We start from the raw sequence: 21,519 nt of genomic DNA on the forward strand, positions 1-21,519 counted from the left end.
ACGGGTCAGGAAGCAGGAAGTAGGGACTCATTTGCGTAGACGATCTGTCACTTTAATTGAGAAAAAGTTAGAAAAAGAAAAGTTGTCCAAGACACAAACGGACCAAAAACAAAACAAAGCAGGCTCAAATGCAGGCAAAATTACATTCCAGGCATTTCTCAGAATCAAAGAGAACTTGCAGGAATCTCTCAGAATGTTACACTGGAATGCAACAAAGTCCAACAAGCAAAACAAGAATAAACAGGTATCAACAAGTTTTCAACAAGGGTAAACAACGATCTGGCAAAGGGCAGTTCCAAAATACGCATTTAAGTACCCATAGGAGTAATCAGGAAATGCAGGTCAGCCGGTGTCAAGGGGCGGGGCCAATTGGGCGCCATGACAACCGTGCAGGACATGACAGTTTTAGTACTGGGTGTCTCAGAAAAATGCACTCACTCTTTTTATGTGTTTCGGGACGTTTGCGCGTTATTGTCAGAAGGACCAGAACAGAACAGGAAACCCCAGAGCGTTCGTTACAATTCTTTATTTAGGGAAGCGTACAGGGTTAGCGGGAGACGCGATGGCCGTCGGACGTCAGCAGCGTAGCCGTGAAGACAGCTTCGGAACACGTAGCCAATCGTAGTGCGGAAGTCTAGCAGGTCAAGTCTACCGGGACTGGAGAGAAGATTGTAGCGTGGGACGGAAGCAGGTCGGATCGGAGGCAGGCAGAATCAGGTAAACAGATCAAGAAGGCACAGGTAATCAGGAAAGTCATACGGGGTACAACTGTAATCCTCAGACGAAGAGGTCTCGGCGTAGCGTGCTTAAAAAGGGGACATAAACCAATCAGAGGGCGTCCACGTGATAGCTCCAGGTGACTCTAGTTAGCAATCACGACAGTTATAAGTGTTGTTGTCTGGACAATAATGGTCATCACTTTGAACATTTGCGAACACGATTCTTCAATTACATTTGTCTCATGTATTCGATGCTATTTCACTTCACTCTATGTTCATAAATAAAGGTTTTCTCGTCATTCTAAGAGTGAGTACATTTTTTTGAGACACCCTGTATTAACAAAAATCCTTAAATGTGTTGGCCTGGAGAGAGAAGGGCACCAGACTCTACTCGCCCAAGACACACCACGAGAAATGGGGCCTCTACGACCCTACTGCTTAAGGGATCCAATACACCCGCCCCCACCCGATCAGAGCCAGTATTTTCCTCCATTTAACTTGCTAGCATATAAAGGAATTTCACTCGATATTTCCACAATTTGGACTGGTGTACCTGTATATGAAAAAAGATGATTTTGAGTAGCACTGACTTCCATTTTTTTTATTTGTTGACTATGATTACTAAAATAAAGTCATTATCTTGCTGCTTCCACATACTTTGGCCTATTTAAAATGTTTTTTTTTTTCAATTTTTTTCTGTCAATCGGCTGGTATAATCTGACATGAATTCCATTGTTTTGCCTCAACACTTGTTTACAAACTGTCATGTGGTGGGACCAGACCAGAACGGAGGCAGGAAGGGAGAACTCAATTGCGTGACGATCAAAACTTGTATTTACCAAAATAAAAGTCGTCCAAAAACTCCGGGACAAAACAGAACAAAAACATTCTTACACTCAGAATGGTCAGGTACAGGTTTCCTCCGACTCAAACTAAACAGGACAGGGCACAACAGAACGGAAAAGGTGTAATGAGCCAACACCCGCGATACCCAGAACCCAACCCTAAGTAGCAGCCACGCAATTAGCTGCTCTGCTTCAGCTGGTGCCCAGGGGGCGGGGCAGACCGGTCGCCACGGCGACCATGACAGAGCCCCACCTTTAAGGGAAAGCTCCTGAGGTCCCAAAAAGAAAATATTACTACCTCGCGTCCCGGAATGGTTCGATGCTCGGCAGGGGGGGTTCGGCGGGCAAACTGGACAGGCGAAAACAGACAGGCGGAGTCGGACTGGCAGGCAGCGGAGTCGGGGTCGGACTGGCAGGCAGCGGAGTCGGGGTCGGACTGGCAGGCCGCGGAGTCGGACTGGCAGGCCGCGCGGGGCAGACCGGTCGCCACGGCGACCATGACACAAACAGGGGAAGGGGTCTGTATTTCGAAGCTTTTTAGAAATCGCGATTGATCTATTTTCCCGTAATTGTACGAGAAAAAAGCTAACAATGGAAACTCAAATACAGTCTGAATACAGTTCTCAATATTATTCCCAGATCATTTTAAAAACAACCACAACTGAAACAAAGTGCTCCACATAAAACATGAAACACAAAAAAAAGACTCGTTCCAAGATGAGAAAACTGCAATAAAATTCAAAAGAGAAAACAAATTGAGTCTCGTGAGAGAGTCACGCTCTGTTTGAAAGCCGTAGGAAATAAAAATGGGTTTCAAAAGATGGGAAAAACAGGCAGACTGGCCTAAAGAGTTTGGGACATAAAACCTTGGAAATCCATCCATTGTCTGCACCGTTTATCTACAGTAGGGTCACGGGGGTGCTGGAGCCCATCCCAGCTATCTCTGGGCAGTGGGCAAGGGACAGCCTGAACTGGTTGCCAACCAGGGACCTAGGGACAATTTGGTGTGGCCAATTAACCTGACACGTATGTTATTGTAATGTGGGAGGAAATCAGAGTGCCCGGAGGAAACCCACGCGAGCACGGGGAGAACATGCAAACTCCACACAGGAAGGTTCCGCCTTGGAAATAATTTTATTGACTTGGGAAATTTTGAGCATAGGTTAGGCTATAAGGCCAGCCAGCCTTGATGATGTAAATGGTCTGCAATTCCATAGCACTTTTCAAGTCACTGAAGACCTCCTAAAGCGCTTTACAATGTGCTTCACACTTACTCATTCACACACACACTCACACACCGATAGCAGCGTCAGTCATGCAAGGCAACTACCTGCTTATTGAGGGTATTAGAGATTCAATGTCTAGCCCAAAAACACTTCGGCATATAACACGGAGTAGCCAGGAATCGAACCCGCGACCTATTGAATCCAAGACAAGCGCTTCCCCTCCTGATCTACGGCAAAAGAAATGCACTTTCAAGATTTTGAATGCAAACTCAACACAAAAAGAGTCAGTTTCATTATTTGTACTATTATTGCTCACTGGTGTTATTTTTTTGGACTATTATGCACAATTTACATCGTTATCACTTTGAGCCAATCATGTTGATATTTTTTGATTTTCACACAAAAAAACACATTCGAAGAGTATTTTAACACGATAATACATGAAGAGGGCAGCACGGCGGCGCAGTGGTTAGCGCATGTGCGGCACAGTTCATGTCTTGGGAACCTGTGGGTTCAAATCCAGCTCCAGACTTCCCTTGCGGAGTTTGTATGTTCTCCCCGTGCTTGCGTGGGTTTCCTCCGGGCACTCCGGTTTCCTCCCACATTCCAAAAACATGCATGTTAGGTTAATTGGCCGGTCCAAATTGTCCCTAGGTGTGAATGAGCGAGTGAGTTGTCTGTCCATGTGTGCCCTGCGATTGGCTGGCAACCAGTTCAGGGTGTCCCCTGCCCACTGCCCGATGATTGCTGGGATGGGCTCCAGCACCCCCGCGACCCTACTGAGGATAAGCGGTGTAGCTAATGAGATGAGATTAGAATACATGAAGAAGATAAGTAAGACGATATTAACGAAATAAAATGTGAGATTATTATGAGCACTTGTAATGGAAGCAGTCCGTAATGAAGGTGGGCAAGTGGTGTGGAGGACTGGGTTGGAAGTGTGTTTTAAAACATGTGACGGGTCCCTGGTTTAAAACCGGTTGGAAACATCAGTCCTTGAGCCATTTTTTGATTTCCAGACCCTTTAGGGCTTATCTGCATTTCGTAATTTAGTAGATTTAATATAAAGAAAGTGCTCTGGAAAGGACCCTTTGAACAGGTTGGAATTTTGTACAGTCCTCTGCTGTTCTCCTTGCAAGGTCAAAATATATTGCTCTTTCCTCATTAATTTGGGTGTCAACTAAACTATAAACTTATCATGCGAACATAATTTTTTTTTAAATACTCGAGATATTTGTGTTTATTTTACATAACAGGTCTGTATTCTTGCTGCTACGGGTACCCAAAGACCCAAAAAGCTTATGGTTGGGTGCTGGAGACGTTGGAGAAGGCTGGGCGAGTAAATCAGAAGAACCAACGGTTGAGGCACTTTGAGTCCCCGTTGTTTGTATTATTTGTGCTTTGTAGCACTTGTTTTTGGTTGCACTATGCAATTTAGCGAGATTGAGTGCTCTAATCTTACACAGTGACTCTTTGATTAAAGGCAATGTTTCTTTTCAAAAATCTCTCCCTGGTTGGGTGTATGAGGCTTTCATTTTAGTCATTATGATAGTACTTCTTGTAACCAAGTGTTTTTGAAGATGGTACTCTCTTTAAGTCAAGTCATGTTTATTCGTATAGCCCTTATTCACAAGGATGCACAGATCTAAGACCAGTGTTCCCTCTAAGCTGCGCACTGCTCGCACATTCTCAGCGCACAAGAAAATCTAGCCAGCGCACAAAAATGAGGGCTCATTTTTACTAATTAAGAAGCGACTTAAGTCAAAGTTACAGTGCATGACGGTAAAAACACACGGGTTCCCCTGACGTTGTGTCCTAAATGCGATATTTTGAAGTCGAGTCGAAGTAAAACGAAGTTGAGTAAAGTTAGTAGAGTTTGTCGAGAACCGGCTTCTTCGGCTCGGCTCGCTAAAAGGAACCGGCTCTTTCGGGTCCTAAACGGCTCTTCAGGTTGTTTTTGCTTCTTTAATCCCAACATGACCAAATATGATGTAAAATTATGCACAAAATGACTTAAAGGAAGGGGGGAATAGAACAAAAAAGAGAAAAAAAAGAAAATGAAAAAGTAGTGAAAAGCTGAGAAAAAAGAAACAAAAGGAAGAGAAAAAAAGAAGGAAACATTTAGAAAAAAGCCAGAAAAAAAAGAAAGAAATGTAGGAAAAAAGCAAATAGCGAACAAAAAGAAAAAAGTAACAGCTCGGAAAAAATAAACACAATGAGATTTTTTTTAAAGGAATTTAAAAAAAAGTAGAAACAAACACGGAAAAAAGAAGAAAAAGTTTGTGTTGCATTCCAATAACTATTATTATAATTATATCCAGTGAATCTTGTTGCCAACATTGTACTTCCACTAAAAAATGTGATTAAGTACAGTTCTGTATCTTACAACCGACTAAATAAGCCCCCAAAAATGTTGATATTATGGGACAAAATATATCAGGAAAAAAAAAGAAATGGATATCTTGTGAAAGAATTGTCGGAAACTCAGCAAAATGTAAAGTGATGTCAAGTTTTGGACATGTTTGATAATGACTTAGTTTCCACACTTGGGATTGCCGTTGCTCACTGTTGTTTCAAGCGTTGCTCACCGACTTTGTGTAAACGCTCAGACCCCCGGAAAATTACAGGGAACATTGTCTTAGACTATTGCAAACTACAGACTATTATGACACCATTCCCTGATCTAAAACCTAAACGAGGACAAGGAGAAACTAAAAAACCTCAACATGAGGAAAATGAATAAACCTTGAGAAGAGACCGGATATGAGGAAAATCCCCCTTCTAGGATGACCAGGCTGCAATAGATATAACATAAGTAAAATGTAAAATAAAAATAAAAATAAAAATCTATAAAAATGTTTGTTTTCAATGGATGCTGCATTAACAAACAATGAAAATATATATATATTAGTAAAAGTATAATATAAAATAAAAACAAGAAATAAAATTTCAAAAAAATCAAATAATAAAAAGGTTAACCAATGGAGGTTACATTAACAGAATATTAAATAAAAAATAAAATATAAAATAAAAGGGTAGTATGAAATAAAAATTAAAAAATAAATAAAATGGATGACCAGGTTGCATGGATGATATATTAACAAACAATAAAATGTCAAATAAAATATAAAATAATTAAAGTATAATATAAAATAAAAATAACAGAAATAGAACAAAATCATCAAAATATAATATGAAATAGAAATAAACAATAAAATGAAAAATAAAACATAGATTAATCAAAGCATAATATAAAATAAAAAACAATTAAATAACAAGGATGACCAGGTTTCAATGGATGTTGCATCAACATAATATAAAATAAAAAATGAAATATAAAATAATCAAAGTATAATACAAAATTAAAATAAACACTAAAAAATAAATAAAAGACAAAATAATCAAAGTAAAATATTAAATAAAAATAAAAAATAAACCATAAAAAATAAAGCATAAAATAATCAAAGTATAATATAAAATAAAAAAATACAATAAAATAAAAATGGATGTAGCATTAACAAAATATAAAATAAAAAAATAAAATATAAAATCAAGTATAATATAATATAAAATAAAATAAAAAAATAAAATTAAAACATAAAATAATCAAAGTATAATATAAAATAAAAATAAATAAATAAATAAAACAGATTGCAATAGATGATATATTAACAAACAATAAAATATAAAATAACATGTAAAACAATTTTCATATGGAATAAAAATAAACAATAAAATAAAAAATAAAACATCAAATAATCAAAGTATAATACAAAATAAAAATAAAATAAAAAAGGATGACCAGGTTGCAATAGATGTTCCATTAACAAAAAATTTGAGAACCTCATATCTTGGCTCATCTCTTCAGATCTCATCATCGTTTACAAACTCGTTTTCGCCCCGCATCCTCGCAGGTCACGAAGGGGTTAGTTCGAATCTCGGCAAAATGGACTTCCCAAAATGAGACCTACGCCGTCTGTGAAGGTTTTGCCCCGCCAGGTTAGAACGAACCGATTCGAGCGATTCCTCCGTTTACTTTTGCCGTCCCCGAAGGTCTTCGGATGTCATGACAGCGAAGGTGATTCGAATCCTTTCCGCTCTGTGACCCCCGCCGGCCCCCCGTTGTCAATCCTTCACTCATTCATTACAGCGTGTATCCCCCAGTTAGACATGAATGCACTTGGTTCAGGCTTTGGAAAACTGGTAAAAGCTTCTGTAATTAGCACCCATTTCTTCCTTCCCTTTCCTTTTCCTGCACTCGGAAGTGATGAGGGTTTCCGGCTCTTTTTTTTGAGAACAGGCTCGTTGGATTCGGATCACTTAAAAGAGCCGGCTCTTTAGATTGATTTTGTTTTTTAATGATGTATTACCATTGATAATGAAACCGATGAGCCAAATGAATACATTTTAAAATGGTTTCATTATACATCCACCGATCCGTTATCTGCACCCTGCTTATCCACAGTAGGGTCACGAGGTTGCTGGAGCTATCCTCGGGCAGTGGGCAGGGGACACCTTGAACTGGTTGCCGGCCAGTCGCAGGGCAAACAGAGACAGACAAACGCACTCGCTCATTCACACCAAGGGACGATTTGGACCGGCCATTTAACCTGACGTGCATGTTTTTGGAATATGGGAGGGAACCAGAGTAGCCACGCAGCCACAGGGAGAACATGCAAACTCCACATAGAAAGGCTGGTAGCTGGATTTGATCCCATGACCTCAGATCTGTGCTGCGGTTGCGCTTTCCACTCGTACGCCATGCTGCCTTGTTTCAATATACAGTGAACTTTTGAATTAATTATGCTAAGCAAATGATACAGAGATGAGGCCACTCATATTGACCATTCGAGAGTGATTTTGAGAGAGAAAGAGAGAAAAAGATAGCTACAGTGATAGAGAAAGTAATAAAAAGAAGGACACATAGAAAGAGAAAGAGAGTGAAAAAAGAGTTAGAGACACCGAGAGAGAGAATTAGAAAGACAGAGAGAGAGAGAGAGAAAGAGAGAGAGAGAAACAGAGGGACAAAGACTGCCAGAGAGAATGAAAGAGAGAGAGGGAAAGAGAGTGAAGAGAGAAAAAAAGGGAGGAAGAGAAACAGAAAGATAAAGAGAAAGACAGAGCGAGAGATACATGAAGAATGAGAGAGAAAAAAAAAGAGAGGGAGAGAGAGAGAGAGAAACAGAGTGATAAAGACACAGACAGAGAGAGAGAGGAAGTGAGGGATAAAGACTGGTAAATAGAATGGGAGAGAGAGAGAGGTAAAGAGAGAAGGGAGAGAAAAAAGAGGCAGAAAGAGAAAGAGAGGGAAAAAGAAAAAGACAGAGCAAGAGAGACAGAGAGAGAGTAAGAAAGAGAGGAAGAGAGTGGAATAAAGGCAGTGAAAGAGAGATAAATATAGAGCAAAAGAAAGGGAGATACAAAGAGAGGGAAAGACAGACCAAGAGAGAAAGAGAAAGAAAAACAAGAAATAGAGAGAAAATGAAGAAAGATAGGGTCAAAGAAAGAGAGGAAGGAAATGTTAAAGAGAAAAAGATGGAAAAAGAGAAAGCCAGATAAGGAGAAAAGTAAGAAAAAGGATACGAGTGAGAGAAGGAGAGAGAAGGAAAAGAGAACAAAAGTAAGAAAGAAAGAACGAAAGACAGAAAAAGGGAGAAAGAGCTTTTCCAAGAGAGTCGGTCGGCCTTCACCTCAGAGAGCCGGCTCACCGAGCCTACTTGTTCACAAAAGACTCCTCCCTTGCACAGAGGCTATAATATAATAATAATTTCCTTGTATTGTCATTCTGTGTAACAATGTACACAGAACGAAATGTCGATTGCACCTGACCCGTTGTAGCGAGCCGATGCAGCCGCAGCCAACAGAGGGCGCCGCCGACCACTTTTTAAGTCTTAGGAATGACTCGGCCGGGGCGCGAACCACCGACCTCCCAGTCTCAAAGCGGGCGCCTTACCATCTAGGCTACTGAGCTGGTATGAGTGAGAGGTCAGACACTGATGGAGGCAGAAGAGGGCAATCACCAAAGTTTGGGTTTGGTCTTCAGCTGGGATGAAAGAGCCACAGAATGATTCATTGGCGGGGGAGCAAAGAGAAAAGGATGAGACACCATCGGGGAATCTCCACATCTTCTTCTCCTCTAACGCAAACTTTCTTCACTCATTCCTGCTAGCGCTGCTCTTTTACCTCCGTCTCCTGTGGTCCTCCTGTCCTACCTCCCTCCACTCATTTCTCACCTCTTTTAACGAGGACGTTCCTCTCACTCCTTCATTTCGCGTCTACACCCGATCGACCGACCGCAGGAAAGCTTAACATTGCATCAGCAAATGCTGGTGGCAGCGTTAACTGGAATCTTCTCTGGGAAAAAAAAAAGCCAAAGGCTAAGATACTCCAAAAAACTCGTTTTTTTCATCGAGTAGGCAAAAAAAAAAAGAAAAATCGATAACGATGTCCCCGGGCTGTGTTTTCATATTCAAAGCAAACAAACGTTCTTCAGCTCGTCATCTGGCTCTTAGCCTAAAACTTGACCTGACACTTCTTATGAGAGTCAAAGGAGCTCAAGGTGGGATCATTTGCAATTTGATCAACGTTAATATTGCCTAGAGTTGCAAAGAAAATCTGTGTTTATTCCCCTTGTCCCAATTTAAGCACTGAGAAAAGTTATGCTAAACAAACAAGTAAAAGGGACGGTGCCTCCTAGTGGTAAAATAACAACAACCATCATTTCTGAGAAATCAATATAAATATGAAATATGCATAAACTATCACATTGTCACGGTGTCATGGCACCCAATTGGCCCCGCCCGTGTGGCGCCAGCTGCGGCTTATTGACAGATTGGCTTTCCGTCTATTTAAGCTCAGTGCTCTCATTTTTCCTTGGTAAGTCCGTCAACGAACCTCCGCCTCGCAAGATGTGGATTCTGATTCGGTCCTGTTTCCTGTTGGTATTCCTGTCCGGTATTGTTCCTGTTTATTTTGTCCAGTTTAATGTCGGTTTCTAGTTTCGTTCCCGTCTATTTTTGACCTGTTTATTATTCTGTCCAGACATGGGACCAAGTCACACATGTGCAAGTCTCAAGTAAGTCTCAAGTCTTCACCTTCAAGTCCCAAGTAAGTCCCAAGTATTTTTTTCTTGGGCAAGTCAAGTCACAAGTCAAGTCCCGAGTCTTAGATTGCCAAGTCCAAGTCAAGTCACAAGTCATAAAAACAGCGACTCGAGTCGACTCGAGTCCAAGTCACTAAGTCTCAAGTCCCCATGTCTGATTCTGTCTAGTTTTCGTTCCCGTCTTGTTTGTCCTGTTTATTTTTGATATCTTGTTTCAATATCAATCCTGTCTGTCCCGTCATGTCCAGTATCAGCCTCATCTGTACGATATCTGCTCGGGCAATTGGTATCGCTCTCGTTGGTCTCTGGCTTCCGGTCTTTCCACGCCAGACCACTGCCTAAAGTGCATGACTCCCCATTTCCTGTAAAATAAAAGCTTGTGTGAGAAACGTCACATATTTGGGTCCTGATCCTATTCCGGTTCATGACACATGAAAGATGATGATCGGATTTGGTCACTATTAGTTTCCGTGGTGTATATTCTCCATTGTGCTTTTTAACACTCGTATTCAGTTGCACTTCACCATGTAGCATCAAGTGGTCAAATAATACACACTGTCCCTTTAAAGCGAAAAGTAACATACCGGTGCATTTCTCTCTTATTAGCCGTTAGTCATAAATTATTTTATTTATTTTCATAAATTATTTTATTTTTAAACTCCAATAAAATGAATGAATGAATGAATGAATGAATGAAATGAAATGGAATGAATGAAAACTTTTATTTTGAACATTAAAATAAAAACAGGACAAAAACAATGAGTCAACAACAAAATAATATCACATAACATGTTCGAAAAGGAGTAGTCAGTACCAGATGCAAATAATTTATGACTGTAAAAAAAAGGAAAAAAAAAACGAGTGCTAAAAAGCACAATGAAGAATACACACCACTGAACTAAAAGTGACCGAATCGGATCATCTTTTTGCCCGGACTTTTGCGTTTTTTTTTGTTTGTATTTTCGTACCAGTTTATTTTATTTATAATTACTTTATCAGAGTTTAAAAATGGGCAGCACGGCGGCGCAGTGGTTAGCGCTTGTGCGGCACAGTTCTGAGGTCGTGGGAACCTCCTGAGTGGGTTCAAATCCAGCTCTCGGCCTTACTGTGCGGAGTTTGTATGTTCTCCCCGTGCTTGCGTGGGTTTCCTCCGGGCACTCCGGTTTCCTCCCACATTCCAAAGACATGCATTTCAGGTGAATTGGCCGGTCCAAATTGTCCCTAGGTGTGACTGAGCGAGTGAGTTGTCTGTCCCTGTGTGCCCTGCGATTGGCTGGCAACCCGTTCAGGGTGTCCCCTGCCCACTGCCCGATGATTGCTGGGATGGGCTCCAGCACTCCCGCGACCCTACTGAGGATAAGCGGTGCAGCTGATGAGATGAGTTTAAAAATAAAATAATTTATGACTGTAAAAAATGTATTGAAACGAGACAATTTTTGTACAAATTGCAAATGATTCCTGTTATTTTTTGGCACCCTGCTTTGCCTGTGTTTTTTGCTTTTGTTTTGCCAAGCCCTGTGAATCTCCGTTTTTGCCTGTGTTTTGTTCTCGCCCTGATCTGTTTGATTTTGACAACTTATTTTTAAACTCCAATAAAATAATTTATGACTGTCAAAAATGTATTGAAATGATGGATTTAAACTGCAAATAAGTTATTTTACTGTTGCATACTGTGTATATTCTTGCTTAGTGTGCCATTCTCACCTAGTTCAATAGTAGTAATATTGTTGATACGATAACATGTTGTTGTAAGTTTAAACAGGTGTTGATACGATAAGATGTTGTTGTGAAAACAGATCTCAAACTGTTTTTTTGTCACTCCCCCTCCCTTTAGCAGAAGAAACATGTAAATTAGGGCGTTCCTAATACAATAAAAAGGCAAGGACAAACTAGACTTTTTCAGAGTGTTTAGTAGACTGTAATAGGCAGTCTATGGTCATCTCTCCTTGCAAGTAAGTTATACTTACGTCTCTGTGTCTTCTTTGAGTGCAGGTTTTTATTACAAGTGTTGGGGTTAACCTAACACGAAACGAGCCAATTTTTGTACAATTTGCAAAAGATTCCTGTGATTTTTTTTGGCACCCCGCTTTGCCTGTGTTTTTTGCTTTTGTTTTGCCAAGCCCTGTGAATCTCCGTTTTTGCCTGTGTTATGTTCTCGCCCTGATCTTTTTGATTTTGACAACTTATTTTTAAACTCCAATTAAATAATTTATGACTGTCAAAAATGTATTGAAATGATGGATTTAAACTGCAAATAAGTTATTTTACTGTTGCATACTGTGTATATTCTTGCTTAGTGTGCCATTCTCACCTAGTTCAATAGTAGTAATATTGTTGATACGATAACATGTTGTTGTAAGTTTAAACAGGTGTTGATACGATAAGATGTTGTTGTGAAAACAGATCGCAAACTGTTTTTTTGTCACTCCCCCTCCCTTTAGCAGAAGAAACATGTAAATTAGGGCGTTCCTAATACAATAAAAAGGCAAGGACAAACTAGACTTTTTCAGAGTGTGTAGTAGACTGTAATAGGCAGTCTATGGTCATCTCTCCTTGCAAGTAAGTCATACTTACGTCTCTGTGTCTTCTTTGAGTGCAGGTTTTTATTACAAGTGTTGGGGTTAACCTAACACGAAACGAGCCAATTTTTGTACAATTTGCAAAAGATTCCTGTGATTTTTTTGGGCACCCCGCTTTGCCTGTATTTTTTGCTCTTGTTTTGCCAAGCCCTGCGAATCTCCGTTTTTGTTTGTGGTTTGTTCTCGCCCCGATCTGTTTGATTTTGACCACTTATTTTTAAACTCCAATCCAATAATTTATGACTGTAAAAAATGTATTGAAACGAGCCAATTTTTGTACAAATTGCAAACGATTCCTCCGTGTAATATCCTACCTAACAAATCACTCTGAGCTCACGCTAACCTAGCCCTTCTTGGCGGCCCCGTGAGCAAATAAAACACTTCAACTAAAAATGCACGCCGGTTTCTCCTAAAGAAAGCAGAAGGGAGAAAAATCGGTCACCCGAAGAGCACGATGGACCGACTGTGGGGGAGCCTTTTCCCCGGTTTGCCTTGTAAATATTCTGCTTGGTTACATTTTGACAGAGATTGTAAATCAGGTGCAGGAGTTTGCACCCCCCCCCCTTCCATAACCAAAACACTTCTTGCTATTCCATTTGGTTTTGCTTAAACGGACTTGTTTCAGCAAACGCCCCTGTCGATTCCAATCGGGGTGCTATTGGATGACTTGAGCTGCGGGCTTATTATGAGAAACGAGCTGGTGCTGAGTGCACACGCGGCGTGACACGGGGGCTCTTATGACATTTTCACCCCGTCGCCGGGCAAACGGCACATCTGTCAAACGCTTTTTTTGGAAAGTTTTGCAAACTGGAAATCCGATCGCCGCTTTGTCACCGGGTCTGTGGGGTTTATGTTCTTCTCGGGGGGCCCTGGGAACTAAATAGAATACATATGAAAAGGCTTAGGGAGTAATAGAATACATGTAACAGTGTTACGTGATTTAAGATAAAATATTGTTGTATTCTATCTATCCATCCATCCATCCATCTATCCAACTATGCATCTGTCCAACTATCCATCCATCCATACACCTATCTATCCATCCATCCATCCATCTATCCACCCATTCACCTATCCAACTATCCATCCATCCATACACCTATCTATCCATCTATCCATCCATCTATCCACCCATTCACCTATCCAACTATCCATCCATCTATCCACCCATTCACCTATCCAACTATCCATCCATCCATACACCTATCTATCCATCTATCGATCCATCCACCCATCTATCCACCTATCCATCTATCCAGCTATCCATCCATCCATCTATCTATCCAACTATCCATACATTCATACACCTACACATCCATCTATTCATCCATCCACCCGTCGACCTATCCATCTATCTATCCACCCATCCATCCATTCATATATCTATATATCCGTCTATCTATCTATCCATCAATCTATCCATCCAACCCACTTATCCAACCTATCCACCCTACCTACCTACCTACAATACCTATCCAGCCTACCCAACCTACTTACCTATCCAACTTATCCAACCTGCCCACCTATCCAACATATCCAACTTACCTACCTACTTATCCAACCTATCCACCCTACCTACCTTCCTACCTACCTACCAACCTATCCAACCTACCTACCTAACCTACCTAACTTACCTACCTATCCAATCTAACTACCTATCGGACCTACCTAATACCCCACATACCTACCTACCTATGAACCTACCTACATACGTACGTATTTACCTATTTTCCTATCCATCTATCTACTGAAGCCATATGCCCCTCATGGGAGATGGCTAGAGTCAAAAGAACACACCTATGAACCTACTTACCTATCCAACCTACCTGCCTATCCAACCTACCTACATATGCAACCTACCTACCTATCCAACATATACAACCTACCTACCTATCCAACCTATCCACCCTACCTACTTATCTTCCTACCTCCCTACCTACCTAATATCAGACTTATCTACCTACCTACCTGCCTATTTGCCTACCTGCCTACCTACTTAACTACTTACCTACAAACCTATGAACCTACCTACCTTCGTACGTATCTACGTATCTACCTGTCCATCTTTGTACCGAAGCCATATGCCCCTCATGGGAGATGGCTAAAGTCAAGAACACGCTCACTTTCACAAAAAATTCATTCCCCTTTGCTCTTCCCAACCTGACACCGAACATTAAGCCCACAGCACAACAAGGGGTGAGTTGCTGTGTCATGCAACAAGTGAGGCAACAAAAGGAAAAATATATGAACAAAAATAAAAAGAGAGATACAAGAAAAAAAAGAATAAATGTTACATTTGTACATAAACACATTTGCGCTGAAAAACACAGGGAATATAATTCACATTTTTTTAAATCTACAAAAAAACTGCTTTGGTGTTTTGACCATCGTAAGGGCGGAAAAATTCATGAGTTCTATTACACAGTTACTAAAGAAATAGCGCCATGGGAGGTCGCTGGTTCGCGCCTCGGCCGAGTCATACCTAATTGGTAAAATGGCGGCGCCCTCTGTTGGCTGCGGCTGCATCGGCTCGCTACAACGGGTCAGGTGTATCGACATTTCGTTCTGTGTACATTGTTACAAAGAATGACAATACAAAGGAAATTATTATTATTATTAATTAATTACAAAACTGCTGATTACATTTCAACAAGTAACCAGTAACTGTATCAGATTACATTTGGAAAGTAGCCTTCCCAAACGTGCATATGAAGTCATTACAAGAGCCCGCCGTGTGAATGTAGGCTATGCCGGAACTTGGGAATCCTTCTTATCGCTTCGCTCGCCGTCTTGGCCCGCCTCGCTGTTCACTGTTGTGTTAGTAAATTGTAGTGACATACTCGTGCCCCCCCCCCCCCTACACACACATACCCTACCCTACTACGCCTCCCCTCTCGCCGCCCCTTACTACTCTCTCTCTGTATCTCGGGCCTTCTCGCTCAACCAAGCGACTGACATGAATTTTCAATCTCACTGTTTACCTTCCGCCGCTATGCCTAAAACAACACTGGCGCCGGCTGGGAGCCAAGAGGAGGAGGAAGCTGGGGATGGACTGAAGCGGGACCGCAACTGGTGGGGGAGGTATGCCTGGTCCTTGTATAAAGGAAGAATTCCCAATATGATTAAGGAATAACCTTGGTTATCGTGCACCCCCCCTCCACAAAATGTGAAAATCCACAAAGTAGCGTGGTTATGCAGTGGAACCTCGGTTTTCGAACGCCTCTCAGTTCCAACAAATCGGTGTTCGACCAAAAATTTCGAGAAATTCTTGCTTCGCTGTTCGGTCAAAAAATCGGAGTTCGAATGCCGGTACGCTAGGGTGCGATGCTGAGCGGCGTACGGGTGTGTTAGCCCCTAATTTTCCTCAGAAGAAGGTCGGTGCAAGCAGGACAGGTGAAAAAAGACAAGTTGTTCGTCCAACTATTGCCTTTAAGAAAGACATAATAGCTAAATGTGAAAGAGGTGTACGAATTTCCGATCTTGTTAGTGAATACAGCATGGCTAAATCTACGATCAGTACGATAGTAAAGAATAAGGAGGCTGTGAAATCGAGTGATGCGGCTAAGGAAGTTAGCGCTGTAAGCAAGCAACTGCCGAAGTTTTGGAAGAGGTTGAAAAACTTTTGATGATTTTTCTCTCCCCACCGTCCACCCCAAAGGTAAGAAATACTATTCATAATCCTTTTTTTAGTTTTTCACGTTCATGTTAGCGTAATCTTTCGTACGAAAGATTACGATAACGCGAACGTACGATTAGCCTGGGTTAGCTTTGTTTACGTAAAACATTCAGGGTGTTGGAACTGAGCTCCCTTTCCAATGAGCGCTAGCCACTTTTAGTAGAGACCCGGGTGCTAAATGACGTGTAAACGACCTGTTTTTTTTATTTTTACACGTTCATGTTAGCGTAATCTTTCGTACAGAAGATTACGCTAATGTACGATTAGCCTGGGTTAGCTTCATGTTTACGTTAATGGTAAACATTCAGGGTGTTGGAACGGATTAAAACAATTTTACATTAGTTTTAATGGGAAAAACGATTTCGGTGATTGAACAAATCGGTTTTCGAACAGGGTTCTGGAACGGATTATGGTCGAGAACCGAGGTTCCACTGTAATAGCCCTTAATCACAAAATGTCTCAAAGGACTGCACAGGATTACAATGACACAGTTACCTGATCTTAAACCATCATGCGGGCAAGGAACAACTCAAAAACCTCAGCGTGAGGAAAAAGAGAAACCTTGAGAAGGGACCTCACAAGTGGTAATCCCCCTTTCAGGATGACCAGGGTGAATTATATTTAGCATTACAGTACACAAACATAGTAAACACTAGGTAACATGTTGAAAATTTGTCCAGAAAGTGCTTGACAGCAGCGACGCCCCCAGCCTGTAAACTAGTCCAGAAAGTCTACGACGGCCACGACGCAGTTTCCCATCTCTGCCAGCTGGTCCATGCAGGCGTTCACATGCTTCAGGTGAAACGCTGGTCCGCTGACTCATCTCCAATCGTCCTTCTCCTTCGTATCACCACCAGGCAGGCAGTCGGAAAAAGACAGGACAATACAGAAGATGAGGTGGGCATCAATCATAAGCTTTGGAATAAAAGTGTGTCTTAAGCCTTGATTTAAAAACTTCCATTGAGGTTGCAGATCTGATCTCCGGAGGCAGGGCAATCCATAGCACCGGGGCCCGGATGGAGAACGCTCTCAAGCCTGCAGACTTCTTGGCTCTCGGAGTCACAAGTAGACCGGCATTTTCAGAGCGCAGACTCCGTGCAGGAACATAGGGGGAAATCAAATCAGAGAGATAAGAGGGTGCAAGCCCATGCAAACATTTGTATGTTAATAAGAGAACCTTGGCCGAACTTACCACGAGATGACGGTCTTCCCGACTGAGAGTCCCCAAAAAAAAAACTACATATTTGCAAATAAAAACACAGAAATCATACAAAAGTACACCGAAATTGCACGTCTTTTTCTTTCAGTGTAAGAAAGTGATTTAGCTGCATGCTAACATCGGGTATCCTTGTAATGAGCCAGGTCTCTTTAAAACACAACGTTCCCGATTCTTACGACTCGTTTCCGATCCCGACCGCGTATTTGCTCTCTCTTCCGGCTATCAACCTGTTTTTCCGTCCCTGACACCGCCATCGCCCGCTACAGAAGATCCACTTCCGTATTCAAATCGCAATCCGATTGCAAGAGCGACTTGCTTCTCGCGTCTTGCGATCACTGGATCGCGGGCGCTGCCCTTCGTCTTTCCTTCAATAAAACTTGTGAGAAACGTGCCGCAATTGGGTCCTGTTTCCGTTCTGGTCCTGACAGTTCGATCCATCTGAAACTGGTGTGAGACCATGCGTTTTATCATGGTCTCACACCATTTTCAGGCTTCTGATCATCGAAATATTCATTTTAAAAATTCTCCCTATATATAAGGACAACCCTGGACTACTGTACCAAAATGGCTTTTGTGTCACGGTTGCCAAGGCACCCAATTGGCCCCGCCTGTGTGTCACGGTTGGCATGGCGCCCAATTGGCCCTGCTGGTGTGGCGCCAGCTGCAGCTTGTTGACAGATTGGCTCCCTGTCTGTATTTAAATTCTGTCCTGTCAGTCCCCTTTTGTCGGTCCGTCTGCGAATCTTTTTTACACGGCAAGCCCTTTTTGGCCTGTCCTGTCTTTTGCTCCTGATAGTCTCCTGTTACGATCTGTTTTGAGCTAGACCGCGTCTGCTCTCCTGTCCCGAATTACGACCTGTTTTGATCTCAACCACGTCTGTTCTCCTGCCCCAAATAACAATCCGTTTTCGATCTCGACAACGCCTACTCTCCTCTCCTGGCTTCCGATTTGTTTCCGATCCCGATCACGTTTTTTGCTCTTCTATCCTGGCTACTGACTCGTTTTTTTCCGTTCCCGACACCGCAATCGCTCGCCACGGAAGTCCCAAGTCTGAGCATACATACTCCTCGCGACCAGCAAATCTTGTGTGTCCCAATAAAACAGTGAGAAACGTTACGCGAGTGGGTCCTGTCTCTGTCCTGGTCTTGACATTTCGGGCATCTTCAGACATCTCCGATTAACGTGAAACTATCCAGGAAGTGTTTTGTCATAAATTCACACCATCCAAAGTTCCAAATAAGGACCACCCTACTGGAGATGGACCAGTGTGGGATGGCGACTGGTGAAGGGAGGTGCAAAAACAGAGAACAAGGCTTTCTGTGTGTTTTGGTTGGAGGCGAATCCAAGAGGGAGAGAAGGAGCGAATGGAGGAGGAGCTGATACTCTCGTACAGTCACGCAAATACTGCCGACGGGAGGGTAGGGGGCGGCTGGAGGTGATAAATGGGGGTGGGGAGGTTTGAGAAAAGTTAGATGGGGCACAGACCATTAAGAGTGCAATGGGATCTACCCCGGGAGGGGGCGAGTATGAGTGATGGGTGGCAGGGGTTTTTTGTTTTATCAAAGACGAGGGGGGGGGGGGAAGGAGAGAGTGAGAGAGCTCAGAATAGATCTGCTCTCAACAGCATGAAATATTGAACGAAAAGGAGAGAACACAAGGCGGAGGGTGGGAGAAAATGGACCCTCTGATAAAGACAAATACAATTGTGTGTTGTTTGTTGTTGGGAGTAAATGAGAGTGAAGGAGACGGAGACGGGGGGAGAATGGAAGTAGGTGGATGGATGGATACACACACAAACACTGAGACGCACGAAGCACACACACTTGGGAAGATGTTATCGTGATGAAGCTCTACACAAATGAGCTTGAAGACACTGGGAAGAACATCAAGTTCTAGAATGTCTTGTACTTTCTTTGTTCTCCGCGTAGATTTAACATAGGGCCGGATGAGTTGAAGCAGCCCAGGAACACAAGTGAAGTCAAGTCATGTTTATTTGTATAGCCCTTAATGAAATGAAATGAAATGATCTGCATTTATATAGCGCTTTTCAAGTCAAGACTTCCCAAAGCGCTTTACAGTGTGCTTCACATTTCCCAATAGCGGCCGTGCAGCCATATAAGGCGCTAACCTGCTTATTGGGGGTATTAGGGGTTCAGTGTCTTACCCAAGGACACTTCGACATGTAACTCGGAGGAGCCGGGATTCGAACTGCGATCTCTTGATCCCAAGACGAGCGCTCTACCTCCTGAGCCACTGCCGCCCAAATCACAGGAAGTCTCGCTAAGGGATTGAATCCAGCCCGCGAGACGACATTTAGAGAAGCGCAAGAGAAAAACAAGCTGCAGGTTGAAATATGTCAACTTGATGTTGCCAAAGCCAGGTGCCTCTCACAAAGACACTGTATTTGTAATTATATCTCTCTCTTTCTCTCTCTCCCTCTCTCTCTTTTCCACCCCTTTTCTCCTACTCTGTCTCTGTCTCTTTCACTCTCTGAGTCTCTCTTTTTCTCTTCATTTTGTTCCTCTTTGTCTCTTTCTCTCTCTGTGTCTTTTAACCGCTTTTGCTCTAACTTCCTATTTTCCTTTTCTCTCTTTTCTCCTTCTCTCTTCATACCCTTTGCGCTTTCTTTTCTCTTTTCTCTCCTTCTGTCATTCTATTTCTCTTTGGATTTCTTTCTTCCTCTCCCTTTATTTCCCCCCCCCTCATGACTTTTTTTCACACGCTCTCTCCCTCTCTCTTTTTCTTTTTTTCTCCCGCCCTCTCTCCTTTTCCCTCCCTCTTCCTCTTATTTCTTTATCTCTCTTTTTCTTTCTCTTTTATCTACTAGTCCGGCCCCCGACAGAATGTTTGTTCTATCGTGTGGCCCCCGAGTTAAAATGAGTTTGACACCACTGCCCTAGTGGGAGGTGGCTAGAGTCGTTTCTAACTCTTTTTGGGGGCTTGATTCCGAGGAGGGGATTCCCAGCCCCCTCGCTCAACCCAACTGAGGTGTTGGGTGTCATTAGGTGACCAAACCCCCCAATTCCAACCCCTAATGCTGAACGCCAAGCAGGGAGGCAACGGGTACCAATGTTTAAATCTTAGGTATGACTCGGCCGAGGCTTGAACCACAACCTCCCATTCTCGGGGCGGGCGCCATACCCCTAAGGCCACCGAGCTAAATAGAGAATACAAATAATGTACTACTGATAGAATTTTATTTTTTATTTTTTGGGTGACATGTGTCCCCATTGTCCCCTATTGATCTACTACTAAAATGCTACTAGAGAAATGTTCAAAAACACTACAAAATTACTACAATACTCCATCCATCCATTATCTGCAACTCTTATCCTCAGTAGGGTCACAGGGGTGCTGGAGCCCATCTCAACTATCCTCAGGCAGTGGGCAGGGGACACCCTGATGTCAGGATACAGGACCAACTTGCGTTACGTTTCTCTCAGTTTTATTGGGAAGAAAGGAAAGGATTGCACACACGATGATCGCTGGGTGCGGGAAGCAGGTCGCTCTGAACGCGGAAGTGGCACTTCCGTGGCGGGCGATGGAGGTGTCAAGAACAGAAAAAAAAGGGTCATTAGCCGGGACAGAAGAGCAAAAAACGTGGTCGGGATCAGCAACAAGTCGAAAGCCAGGAGAGGAGAGTAGACGTGGTCAAGATCAAAAAACAAGTCGAAGCCGGGAAACAGACGGGAACAAAAACAGGAGTGAGTCAGGGTCGAAAAGCTCGCCTAGAGTAAACTGAGGTTCGCAGACGGACTGACGACAGGTGACCGATGGACGTGGATATAAATAGTGACAGGGAGCCAATCAGAGTCCGAGCCAAAGGAGCGGGCAAAGGTTCATCACATCGGTGATCATGACGCCTGAACTGGTTGCCAGCCAAACAAAGGGCACACAGGGACAAACAACTCACTCTGTCATTCACACTTAGGGACAATTTGGAACGGCCAATTAACCTGACATGCATGTTTTTTGAAATGTGGGAGGAAACCACAGTGCCCGGAGGAAACCCACACAAGCACGGGGAGAATATGCAAACTCCACACAGGAATTTTTGATCCCATGACCTCAGAACGGTGCCACGGACGTGTTAAATACTCAGCTAACATGCTGCCTTGTTTCAATATACAGTGAAGTTTGAATTGATTATGC

The sequence above is a fragment of the Urocampus carinirostris genome, chromosome 2 (genome assembly GCF_059441175.1).
Source record: "Urocampus carinirostris isolate Australia breed hairy pipefish chromosome 2, RoL_Ucar_1.0, whole genome shotgun sequence".
Classification (NCBI taxonomy): domain Eukaryota; kingdom Metazoa; phylum Chordata; class Actinopteri; order Syngnathiformes; family Syngnathidae; genus Urocampus; species Urocampus carinirostris.